Source organism: Eptatretus burgeri, chromosome 6 (genome assembly GCF_056783735.1).
Source record: "Eptatretus burgeri isolate ZD-2024b chromosome 6, Ebu_testis_v1, whole genome shotgun sequence".
NCBI lineage: Eukaryota > Metazoa > Chordata > Myxini > Myxiniformes > Myxinidae > Eptatretus > Eptatretus burgeri.
Window position 1 is genome coordinate 63,594,474 of NC_140966.1, and position 13,796 is coordinate 63,608,269.

Here is a 13,796-nt window from a genome sequence, read left to right on the forward strand (position 1 = left end):
CTATCTGTATGTCTGTCTGTCTGTCTGTCTGTCTGTCTGTCTGTCTGTCTGTCTGTCTGTCTGTCTGTCCCGAGCATAGCTCCGTGGGTTTTGATCCGATCCTGATGAAATTTTGGTGGGAGATTTATATTATGATCTAGTTGTGTTTTCCTGAAAATGGGCGTGGTGCGCCCATTGTGGGTGAAGCCACGCCCAAAAAACGTGTTTTTAGGGGGTAGCCGGTTTCAATATGCATCTTCTCCTCAGGGGGTTGTCGAGTCTGACAGGGGTTTCGGTATTTGGTTAGCCCAATGGCACCTGCATAGCCCCACGGAACTCGATTTTTCATTTTCATCCCAAGGTCAAGGTCACAAGGTCACGAACTTAGAAAATTGTGATTTTGACATAAAAATCCATCTTCTCCTAAGGGGTTTGTCAAATCTGGCAGGGGTTTCGGTATTTGGTTAGCCCAATGGCACCTGCATAGCCCCACAGAGCTCGATTTTTCATTTTAGTCCCAAGGTCAAGGTCACAAGGTCAAGGTCACAAGGTCAAGGTCACAAGGTCATGAACTTAGAAAATTTCGAATTTTGACATAATTTTTGGTTTCCCCCAAAAAGTGGTATTTGCTTTCAACAGAAACTACGCATACAATTTCAATGAAACTTCACCACAACCTTCATCGTTCCAGTATTTGTGCATGCTGTTTTAAAAAGTCAGGGTCTGGAGGGTTTATGGGGGGAGGAGTGGTTGCCCACCAAAATAGAAATTTTCTTTGTTCTCCGAAACTGCCACACAATTTTGATGAAACTTCACCACAACCTTCATCACCCATGATCTCCCAAAATTTGCTTACGCGATTTAAAATATCGGATTGGGGACTGGGGGGGGGAGGGCTTGCCGGCTTGCCCCCTAAAAATAGGTATTTGCTGTAACATTGGTTTGTTGGTACATTTTGCTGATTCCATACCACATTGACTTCCTTCTCAGTAACATTATTCTACAAGGTGAGCACCCAGGGGTATTGCCTCTATTTTCGCTCATAGGGACAAACCCCAAACCCCTGGAGGTACAAAAATTTTGACTCCGGTCATAAAATAGTCAAACGCGAGGGCTCATAACTTATGAACTCTTGAATGAAACTTCGTGAAACTTTGAATACTAGTGCGGGCTCGTACGTGTGGGCCCGTACGTGCATGCCTGTACGTGCGTGGCCGTATGTGCAAAATAAAAAAATAAAAAAATAAAGAAGACGAATTGTGACGTCAATCGTGACGTCATAGCACCGTGTCCTGTCATTGGTTGGTAAATAAATGGCCATAACTTGGGAACCACTTGTCCGATTAATATCAAACCTTGAAAAGGCACATCCTCAGGTCCCCAGAAATATACCTGGCAAGTTTCAATGAGATTGGACTAGTTGCCCAGAAACAGCGGTCGAAGACACACACACACACACACACAGGGAGAGAGAGAGAGAGAGAGAGAGAGAGAGAGAGAGAGAGAGAGAGAGAGAGAGAGAGAGAGAGAGAGAGAGAGAGAGAGAGAGTGTGAGAGAGACAGAGAGACAGAGAGAGACAGACAGAGAGAGACAGAGAGAGAGAGAGAGAGAGAGAGAGAGAGAGAGAGAGAGAGAGAGAGAGAGAGAGAGAGAGAGAGAGAGAGAGAGAGAGAGAGAGAGAGAGAGAGAGAGAGAGATTGCTGGAATTATAGATAGAAGATGAAGAGAGAGAAACTTGTTGAGACTTCAAAGTTACATGCAGCCGCATAATTAGGGACATAGAAAAAAATTTGGGACACCGTAAAAGTGGACTTTGGAAAAATTATCGGTTTTTCAGGTGCTCTCATTCTAGAAGACAACTGGCTGAAACATGGAGTGTCGTATATAATATAGAGAAATTGTTCCATTCTCGGGGAAATGCCAGGGTTCATAGAAAAAGCCTCTTTATATGGTATGTGCCATGTGGCAAACCAAAGAAAAGAAGGGACATTCCATAATAAAATATAATTCTTTAATGTTGTCGAGAAATAATTCTGAAAATTTACTGCCGTTGGTGCAGAGTCTTTCCCACCACCTTGTCTAGCACATTACTCGTACATTAGTTCTTCGTGCTTATTATGTCCTTTATGACGTTCTTAAAAACAGTAAGTTTTCTGTGTTGAATGATTTTCAATTTTGCTTCACTGCCAGACAAGCAGACATAGTTAAAAAAAATTTTTTTATCTCACTGCTCTCTGCACATTTACGATCAGGACAAATTCGGAGCCAAAGTACTGGAGTTTCAAATTAGGCCCTTATATCAAAGGTAATTCTTAAAAAGGACACATCCGACGAAGCTTTGAGCGAAGTGCCGTTAAATATTAATGGTATGTCCTTGACCTTCCTTTTGCAGGTGAAAATAATGAATTTGGACTTGGGGCCAGAAATCGTAAATCCCCATTTTGGGGGCCCATTGGTCGATCCCACTAACATCAGCCTGAAGTTTTTGGGCCTTAAAATGTCGGTTTCTACTCTGGGTCCACATCGCAATGTTGTTCGCAAACAGATATATCTTAGTGTGAGACGAGGAGAGAGAGAGAGAGAGAGAGAGAGAGAGAGAGAGAGAGAGAGAGAGAGAGAGAGAGAGAGAGAGAGAGAGAGAGAGAGAGAGAGAGAGAGAGAGAGAGAGAGAGAGAGAGAGAGAGGAGAGAGGCTGCATCATTAATCATAATATTAAATCGATTTAGACAGCTACCCTGAGGGATACCATTATCCATGTGGAATATGGGGGACAGGACTTGGCCAACTCTCACCTGAAAGGATCTCTTGGACAAACAGTTTTGGATCCAGCAGAACATTCTGCCATTGATTCCTAATTGATGTACATTATCAAATAATGAAGGCCTTCTTCCCAGACTATGTCATTCGGCTTTGTGGATATCGAGAAAAATTCTGAATAGTGACGCTCCTGTTTAAGGATTTCCTGATGTCATTAGCAAGTGAGGCAATATGGCCAATGGCAGAACGTCCCTTTCTAAACCAACTGTGGTATTTGTACAGCGGGTTATTCTTTTCCAGGAAGAAAACCAGACGTTCATTAACCATCTTTTCCATTGTTTTAGTGTAACAACAGAAATGAGAGCAATCAGCGGATAGGAGGATGGGTTTGAGGGATCTTTGCCAACTTTAGGAATAGGAATGACAATGAAGTGTTTCCAGCCACATGGAAAAATTCCTGAAGACCAGACCTTGTTGAATAGTTCAAGGAACACTTCCAACACCCGATAATCCATATGATTGAACACTGAGTAGGTTAAATAGTCTATACCAGGAGCACTATTCTTGGACTTCAGAATAGCTTGCTTGACTTCCCCAAGTGAGAACTTCAGCTTGAGCGTGGAGCTTACAGGACAGGAGTCATTGATGATGGCTTTGTGTTGGTTGGCAAATTGAAGGTCATTTGCAATATGAACTCCGAGTCATTTTTGACATCTTGAACAAGGTTAGAAAAATGTTTTCCCAGAGTTGAAGCCTTTTCCTTTTTTCAGACAGGGTTTCTTTATGGCAGACGAGCATGGTGATGTTTCTCCCTCTATCTTTGCTTCCATTAATATATTTCACTCTTCTCCAGATGCCTTGAAGAGAGATGTCTGGGTTGATCGATGAACAAAATGAGCACCAGAAGCAGTCTTCGTTCGTTTGATTACTCGCTTAGCTTGAGCTCTTTGCCATTTATATTCAATATGGTGTCTTGGATCAAAAGAGATTTCCGTCCTCTTTTGAGAGCAGCTCTCCTTGCCTGGATAGCCTGCTTGCACTCTCCGCTCCACCAAGGAACTTTGGTTTTCCGATCAACTGAGCTTTTACAAATAGGGATTGAGTCCTGGAAACTGAAACATATAGTTTTGACGATATTACTAATACAATCGTCAACGTTTCCGTTCGCAAGTTCCTCCCTCAATTCCTCGGAGCAGTGGCGAGAAAAGCTGGCTCAATTTGCATTGGAAAGATTCCAAGAGGGGAATGTGACTAAGTTGTCGAGGTGCTTTCCAATTTGAGATTCCTGATCACAGGGAAGTGGTCACTACCCAAACTGTTGTTGTAAACCCTCCATCCACACATCACTGCTAAAGATGAGGAGACAAAGGTGAGGTTGAGTGGGGAAGACTGTTCAGGAGATGGATTGATAAAGGTCCCATCACCATCATTTAAAATCACCAAGTCAAATTAGTCAATTATATTTTTGATGCTTTCACCATTTTTATCAGTTAGTTTGGAGCTCCATAAAATATTGTGGCTGCTGAAGTCACCACACCAAATAATCACCCCCATCTCACTTGCTTATGACCTCTTAGAGCATGTTGTATATCAACATTGGCTTGGATTATATAAATTTATGATGGTAACAGCGTTTGTGTTTGGGGATCGGCGCACGAGGACGGCTGGGTGGCGAGCTCTCCTTCCAGTCTTCCGAAAGCGAAGTTTCCAGTCCTCCTAAAGCTTTTTGCATATTTTGTTATTGTGATTTGTGTCAGGGCCTGTGGAACTGTACATATTTTGTTAGTGTTCATAAGAGTTTTAGCGGGTATTTGAGTTAGTTTATTGAAAGAAGCAGTTTAGCGTGAAGTCAGTTGGGGCCTTGGGAGTATGGGGATAAAAAAGGTTATAAATAGAGACTGAAGGAGAAAGGAAGAGGAGTTCGTAAAATGTAATAGTTGCTCAATGTGGGCCAAGTCAACAATAGGGGAAGCAGAGGGTTTTTATTGTTGTCGGAAATGTGAGGAATTGCCCACTTGAGGATGGTTATTACAAGGTTGAAGGAACGCATCGATAATTTGCAGCAAGTACCAGAATGTGAGAAATGTGGAGATAATAGTTGGTTACGGTTGTGGAGTGAGGTTTCTGAGGATATGGGAAGTGGTGACGGTGCAGCGGGGGCAGGCAGTGGTGACGGTGCAGTGGGGGCAGGCCGTGGTGATGGTGCAGCAGGGGCAGGCAGTGGTGGAGGTGCAGTGGGGGCAGGCCATGGTGATGGTGCAGTGGGGGCAGGAGGTGGTGACGGTGCAGCGGGAGCAGGAGGTGGTGGAGGTGCAGCGGGGGCAGGCAGTGGTGATGGTGCAGTGGGGGCAGGTGGTGGTGACAGTGCAGCGGGAGCAGGAGGAGGTGACAGTACAGCGAGGGCAGGAGGTGGTAGAGGTGCAGCGGGAGAATGTGGTGGTGACGGTGCAGTGGAGGCAGGCCATGGTGATGGTGCAGCAGGTGCAAGCAGTTGTGGAGGTGCAGCGGATGCAGGAAGTGGTGGAGGTGTATTGGGTGGAGGCAGTGGTTTCAATGCAGCAATATAAATTGGTAGAAATGAGGTTTGGGAGATAGTTTTTGTGGGTGATGAGACAATTAAATATGTGGATTCTTCATTCTGTAGGAAGGATTGTTGACATAGAATTCTGTGTAGTTTTGAAGGAGCAGGAGTTAGGGACTTTGAAGGAAGGGTAAACGATGTTGTATCGGGTCATGGAAAGAAGAAGTTGGTTGTGGTACACCTATGAGCGAATGATGTAGGGAAAGTTTACTCAGAGGTTTTGAAAAATAGATACAGGATATTGGGTAATCAGCTGAAAGCAAAGGGTTGTGAGGTCATGTTTTCTGGGATTCTTCAAAGATTAGGAAACAATAGAGAAATTATGAGCACAGCAATAGACATCAACCAATGGCTGGAAGAATGGTGTAGGGAGGAAGGTTTTACATTTAAGGAGCAGTGGGAATCATTTAGGGGACGAAGGAAGTGTTTCCAGAATAATGGCCATTTGTTAAATAGAAAGGGGGTAGCAAGATTTGCAGTGGGAATTGAGGAAGGAATTGAGGCTTTTTTTTTAGGTCAGTGGAGGGTGGGGAAGCTATAAAGGAAGGAACAAATGAAGTAATTGTGATGAGTAAAGCCAGGCAGGAAAATAGAATTTCAGGAAGGGAAAATATAAACATATTCCATATCAATGCTAGGAGTTTAAATAATAAGATGGAAGAGCTTGAAGGCAAAGCAGATCGCGAGGAGTGCGATATCGTTGCAGTGAGTGAGACATGGTTTAAGGAGGAGGAGAGTAACTGGAGGACAGGATTAGAAGGCTACAAGGTGTTTCGGTGTGATGGCAAGGAGAGAATAGGAGGAGGAGTAGCAATCTGGGTGAAGGACAGCATTGCATCAAGAGAAAGGGGTGGCATTAAAGAAGGAATAAATGTTGAGGATTTCGTGTGGGTAGAGATTAGAGATTGTAAAAACAGTGAGATACTGGTAGGATGCTTTTATCGGGCTCCTGGTGTGAAAGAAGAGGAGGAAGGAGGAGTACCTGAAGAATTCAAAAGGACATGTGGTGAGGGAAGAGTATTGATTATGGGGGATTTTAACTTGCCAGGGATAGATTGAAGTAACGATCCCAATATGGTGGAAGAGGTGGACGTCGAGGAGCATTTCCGAGCAAGTGACCATAACATTGTGTGTGCAAAGATTCTGTTGAGGGTTGGAGTTCAGGATAGTAGGGTAAGGCTATTAGATTTCAGGAAGGCAAACTTTGAGGGTATGAGGAGAGAATTGGGTGATGGAGATTGGGAGACTCTAACAACAGGTCAATCAGTGTCAAAAAAATGGAAAACCTTCAAGGACCAAATGTGTCGAGTGCAGAGTAAGTACATTCCAATGAGGTGTAAAACTAGAAGCAGAAAGAGACCAGGGTGGTTGAGAAATGAGATAAGGAACGCCATTAAGGAGAAGCAAAAGGCATTTATTAGGTTTAAAATAACAGGACTGGAGTTAGATTTATATCACTATTGGAGTAAACAGAGGCAAGTGAAGAAAATAACTCGGCAAGCCAAAAGAGAGTATGAGAAGGACCTGGCTAAGAATATTAAATAGAATAGCAAGGCTTTCTTTTAGTATATCAGGGGAAAAGAACAGGTTAGAACCAATGTGGGCCCATTGAGGAACAGCACCTGGAGAGTGATTCGTGATCAAAGTGAGATGGCAGGCTTATTAAACAGGTATTTTTATTCAACTTTTACAGAAGAACAGTCAGGAGAATTGCCAATAGCTGAGAGTATCTATCGAGGAGGTGAGGAAGGGCTTTTACAGAAGATCTAGGTTGGAGTGGAGGAAGTAAAGGAACAGCTTGGTAATCTAAGAGTAGATAAGGCTCCGGGTCCAGATACTATGCACTGGAGAGTATTGATGGAGAGGGCTGAGCAGGTAAGCGAGATGTTAACGGGTATTTTCAATAGTTCATTGGAGTCAGGACAGGTACCAGAGGATTGGAGGGCAGCAAATGTAACACCATTATTAAAGAAAGGATCCAGAGACGAATTGGGAAACTATAGACCTGTTAGTTTGACTTCAGTTGTGGGGAAGGTGTTGGAGACATTAATTAAGGACCAGATGCGAAACCATTTAAACAAATACGAACTAATTAAAGATGGTTCATGTTTAATAAATCTTTTAGAGTTCTGTGAAGCAGTGTCCGATTGGGTGGATGAGGGAAAGGCAGTGAACATAGTATATCTAGACTTTAAGAAGGCATTTGATAAGGTACCACATCGGAGGTTGTTAGCCAAAGTGAGGGCTTGTGGAGTGGCTGGTCAGGTAGCCAATTAGATTACAAACTGGCTTAGTGATAGGAAGCAAAGAGTGGCTGTGAGTGGGAGGATGTCTTGCTGGAAGGATGCAAGTAGCAGAGTACTTCAGAGATCAGTCCTCGGACCATTACTATTCATTATTTACATCAATGATTTAGATAATGGGGTAAAAGAGTAAACTTTCCAAACTTGCAGATGACACAAAGCTTGGAGGTAAGGTGGAGAGCAGAGGGGGTGGTGATCACATTCATTAAAGTATTGATACTTGCATAGATTGGGAAAAAGATTGGCAGATGGAATTTAACCTGAGCAAGTGTAAGGTGTTGGGAATGGGAAAGAACAATGAAAATAGAGATTACAGGATGCAAGGGGTAATTTTGGAGTGTGTCACACAGGAGAAGGATTTGGGGCTGGTAATAGATATGGGAGGTAAGCAGGCAGCACAGTGTCAGGCAGCTATAGGTAAAGCAAATGGGGTTTTAGGTTGTATCAGGAAGGGGGTCAATTATAAATCAAAAGAGGTGGTGTTTACATTGTACAGGAATTTAGTGAGGCCACATCTAGAATATTGCGTACAGTTTTGGTCACCACAGTTCTGGAAGGACATAGATACCATCGAAAGGGTTCAGCTTAGGGCTTCTCGATCGATTCCAACTCAGCTATGAGGAGTGGCTGAAGGAGACAAGGCATTATACAGTACACTAGAAAGGAGGCGGTTACGAGGAGATATGATAGAGATGTTTAAGATAATGAAAGGTATAGATAAAATAAGTGAAGATGAATTATTCAACAGAGTAGACAGTGATGGGATCAGGGACCATTGTCTGAAAGTTAAGAAGAGGAGAGTTAAGACGGTCATTAGGCAGGGGACTTTTACTCAGAGAGTAGTTCATGCATGGAATGGCCTCCCTGGAAAGGTCATGGCAGCAGAAACATGAGATAATTTTAAACTACAATTAGAGAGGTACCTGGAAGTTATGGAAATAGAGGGGTATGGGGATGTTGATAAGACTTTTCGGTAGTTTGAACATTGATGGGTGACTGTGTGCATGTGCACGGAGTGCTGTTGGTGGGGGTCTCGTCAAGGGGTGTTGTGTGGTTGATGTGTGTGTTTTTAACCAAGCACATGCCCCCTCCCCTGAGCGAAAGAAGAAAAGAAAAAAATACAAAAACTACAAAAACTTAAAATATATAGGTTTAAAAAAAACAACATTTAAATTGCATTTTCTTCTTTATATCTTGTGTCGATAAATTATGATGGTTTTTGTGCAGTCATGATGGGCTGAATGGCCTCCACCTCCATTAGATTTCCTTGTTTTACAGTTTTCCTTGGCAAGAGATTTTGATAGAATGTCTGTTCATTTTAGTTAAGCAAGTTAAATTCAGAGTTCCATTAAAGGAACACCAAGCTTGACAAACACCCCACATCCATCTCCATTCACACTTGCTCTGTCTCTACGTATAACCAGGGATCTTAAATTGAGTGTGACATTTATCCCAGGTTTCTTGTATGCAGATTATATTGTTGTAAGATTACTGATAAACTTAACAAACTCAAACTGATGGGCAGCTGAACCTTTTGCATGTCACGAGATTAATAACTAACATTATTCGTTGGAGTGCTGAGATCCTTATCCTTATCCTCTTACTCCTCCTCCTCCTCCTCCTCCTCCTCCTCCTCCTCCTCCTCCTCCTCCTCCTCCTCCTCCTCCTCCTCCACCACCTTCTCCTCCTTCTCTCCGACGATCCCTACTGGCAGCTGCTGCTTTAAGTTGATATTTTTTATTGTTGTTCTTTTGTTTTCTTGTGTTATTTTTCATTTGTGTTGTTGTTGTTGTTGTTGTTGTTGTTGTTGTTGTTGTTGTTGTTGTTGTTGTTGTTGTTGTTGTTGTTGTTGTTGTTGTTGTTGTTGTTGGTCGTTTGTCAGGTTCATCACTCCGTATTCGATTAAAAGAAAACCAAGACCGTTAAAATTGATAATAAAAACATGATGGATTTAAATTGAGTTCTCCGTGCGTTGGTTGTATTACATAATGCAGAACTTTATATTCAATTTAAATTGTTATGTGTGAGTTACGATGACGCCGCTCGAGTTACCACTCGCCACCTCAATGAGGTTTCACGTTTTAGCCTCCTCAGGGTCGTGTGTAAATAAGAACAGAGTTCAATTTGTTCGACCACTTTATTAGCGTGGAACGACAATAATCAAACAAGTATTGAACAGGTTGAAACACCCACAACATCCCTGGCTCCGGGTCAGGCTGCGCATGCGCACTGGCACAGGGAACCGTCGATATGTAGAATTACCGTAAAGTACAATGTTCTCTATCTCCCTCCGAGTCTTTATTATGTTAATAGATAAAGGCTGAGAAAATATTAAGTTTAATGAATGAACAAAAGTTTATATCGCCCATCGTGTGACTATTCCATGGAGTAGTCCTTGTGCCAGGCAGGCACGCTGGTCGCTCTGGTGGATCGGCGTTGACCTATCGCTGGTGCTGGTGGTGTCACATCGGGCCCCAGTGGGGATGGGGCTCTCGGGGTTTCAGGGGCCGATGGTGGCGTCTGAAGGATCGCGCGCCTCGGTGTGCCTCGTCCTGGTGCTGCTGGCGTGTCTAAAACGGGTGTCGTCTTGCGCCGGGGTGTGCATACTGACGTCAGTGCCGGCGTGGGCCCCGTTGGCGTCGCAGATGTCACGGGTTCGCTGTCGAGGTCAGGCAGTTGCGGTGTTACAACGGGTGCAGGTACAGTGATTCGGGTTGCTAGATCATCATAGATAGACCGGGGTGGCAGCTGGTCATTGCGAACTGGGCTAAACTTGCGCAGGAATTTCCTGTTCCGAAGTGTGACTCTGCCCGAGCCATCGATCTTGATCACGTATTGGTCGTGTTGGCGTACCTCCACGATACTGCCTGTCTTGTCCCATTTTTTTTGGGTGGAATCCTGTCTGATTCTGTACGCGGACTTGGTCCCCTACAGCAAGTGGCAGAAGGCGTTTGGTGTGTTCTGCCCAGGTGTCGGCTGTGCGGATATGACGTTTGCGGAGGGCCTCCTCCCTCGCTTTCAGGGTCTCATGCCAAGTGTCGTGCGGTCTGTACTTCCCGGGGATAATTGGGATGAAATCGCGTATCGGGCGGCCGAAGACACACATTGCCGGGGAGATCTTCGTGTCAGGGTCAGGCGTGTTACGATATTGTAGTATCGCTCTCTGCACAGCGTCAGTGTCAAGTTCTCCCTGCGGGCTGGTGTTGTCCGTGATAAGTCGTTTCATTGTCTTAACTCCAATCTCCGCGCGACAGTTGCTGTGAGGGAAGGCCACCGATGACAAGCGGTGGTGTACGCCCCATCTGTGCAGGAATGACCTGGTCTCGGTGGAGGTGAACTCCGGTCCCCCATCCGACGCGAGCTCTTCTGGTGTCCCGTACGTCACGAAGGCGCGACGTAAGTGGTTTATGAGTCCGGCGGCGCCACCCGTCGACTTTGAGATGATCGGCCAGTTCGAGTATCTGTCCACTGTCACAAGGTAGTGTGCACCCCTGTGTACAAAGAAGTCCGAGCACACTGCCTGAAAGGGGTAAACGACCGGAATAGGTGGAGTTGGTGGCGCTCCAGGCTGTGATGGTGCCATCCGGTGGCAGTGTTCGCAGTTTTTCCGAGTGGCGCTGATGTCGGCCGACATGCCTGGCCAGAATACAGAGGATTCTGCGCGGGCGGTCATCATTGATACGCCCTGGTGGGCAGCGTGTAGGGCGCTCAGCACATCGCCGCGGAGTGAGGGTGGTATGACTACTCGGTCCTTGTATGGGATCACTCCATCTGTCGATGTAATGTTCTCGCGGTACTGGTGATAGTCGCGAATTGTCTCTGGCATCTCGATTTGTGAGTCGGGGATGCCGTTCATTGTCATTCCCTCCAATGTGTGCATATCGCCATCGCTGCTGCTGGCTTCCCTGTGTGATCCCATGTTACTGATCGCAATGATTCGAGGCCCGCGGCACACCATGCCAGGTTGTCCTCGACGTCGTCGTCATACTCCGGCTCAGTTTGGCGTAGGAGGGACAGGACGTCGGTGTGCGTGCTTGGTTGGAGGTGGGTCGCTATGGTGGCATTGTCATCTGGAAGGTTCATGAGTGGAGGTCGCGTGGTGCCAACTGGCCTGCGCGACATGGCATCTGCCGCCTTGTTCTTCATTCCCGGGATATGTATGATGCGGAAGCGATAACGCAGGGTCTTCTCCTTGAGGTTCCTGAGGCGGGGGGTTGGGTATGTCGTCAAGTGCTCTGTCCGAAAGGAGTTTCAGCAGTGGTTTGTGGTCTACCGCGATCAGGTTCTCGCAGCCCAGTCACAGTAGCGCGCTTTGTCCAAGGCGTCCGCGACTGCGAGAGCCTCGCCCTCTATGGGCGCGTATCTGGATTCTGCCGCGTGTGTAAATCTGCTGCCGACCAGGGTTATTTTCCATCCATCAGTGCAGCAGAATGGTCTAACTGGCACGCATCGGCAGTGCTTTTGAAGCAACCAGAATCCGATTCCCTCCTTCGACCAGTCCGTGGCGATGCATGTTGGCTTAGTTTTGTCAAATATGCGGACACCGTGTTCGATTTCTTGTACGATCACGTCTTTCGACTCGCGGAATATGTCCTCTAACTCCATGGACCACTGGAAGCGTTCTCCACTTTTCAGGAGCTTCCGAATGGCTGCATTCGTTCGGCCATACTAAAGGCGTATGCCACCTGGTTGACAAGCCCGAACCACGATCTGACGCCGGTGATGTTACGCGGTTGTGGGAAATGGAAGTGGATTGCTTCCAGGTAGCGGCTGCACGTCGCACGTCGGTCATGGTGATGGTGAAGCCCGCGAAGTCCACCGTGGGTGCGCTGAAGACAAACTTCTCCGGGTTGAGGATGATTCCATTCCGGCCGCATATATCCAGCCATTGGACCGCCTGGAAGTAGCTCCCCTCAATCGTGTCTGACCATAGGAGCGTGTCATCTACGCACTTGGTCTTGTTACCAATGTCCGCGACGATCTCATCGTATTGTCGTGAGTAACCGTCCCCCGATGCCATATACCCTTGTGGGGCAGATAGGTACCGGTAGCGCCCCCATGGAGTGATGAAGGTCGTCTTGTGGCGGTCGTCCTCGTGTAGGCGGACGCTATGGTAACCGTTCCATGCGTCGAATACTGTCTTGCGCTTCCCGTTAGGTACGCGTCTCGCCTGGGTGGAACGGGGATTGGGTGTGGTGGGGCTCGCGGAACGCATGCTTGTTCAAGGCCTGAAAGTCGACGGTGCGTCGCGGCTTGCCATTCTTTTTCGCGCAAATTACCATGCGGTGACACCATGTCACCGGCGTGCCGACGGGTACTTCCTCCAACACGCCGAGCCGAACGTCCTGGTCGAGGCCTGCTTTTACCTCATCTTGCCAATGTATGGCCACGGAGATGGGGAGTGTGATGGGCAACCGGTGTCGCGTTCTCACTGAGCATAAGACGTAGTGGCGGGCCGGTCATTCTCGGTAGTGGCTGGTGTGGGCACGTGTTGAATGTGCTCTGAGCATACATCCTGAGTAAATGTGACTGTAGTGCCTCTCTGTTGGCCTCGGTCGCTGGCATGGGGAGTGCGGTCGGCTTGGTCGGCGGCTCCCGCGCGTCGCGGGCAGTCGCACAATTCCGAGGTCGTCAGATTCACCTCTCCGAGTGTCGGGAATCTGTCCGAGATCATTCCCAGGTCCATGCAGGCCGCGCGGGAGAGGAATATGCGGTCTGAAGAGTCCGTCACATACGCGATTTGGCGCGTCTCCAATCTCCGAGCGTCGTCACTGTTACCGGCGAATCTGACTACCACGGCTCCGAGGATACGAATTCCTCTGTTGTTTGCGGCCTTCATGGTCATGGATACAGGTATGAGGTCCTCGGTACTCAGGCCCATTTGTTGGACGACTTTAATGCCGATCAGGCAGCTCTGGCACCCGTGTCTGCCATAGCGGGTAGGGTTACCGCGCGGGTGTGTTTCAGGAGGTTAAAACCCAGCGCTTTGTAATCCTCGCGCTTGTTGGTGAGAGTGAGGTTGACGTATGGCTGCGGGTCGGATATGCGTTTCATCCACTTATCGCACATATCATCGTACAGGTGGTGAGCGAGGGGGAGCGTGCGCATTTCGTCCTCTGTGCTGGCCATGGTGACCGTGCATAGCTCGACGAAGGCTGCCGTCTGCTCGTCGTAC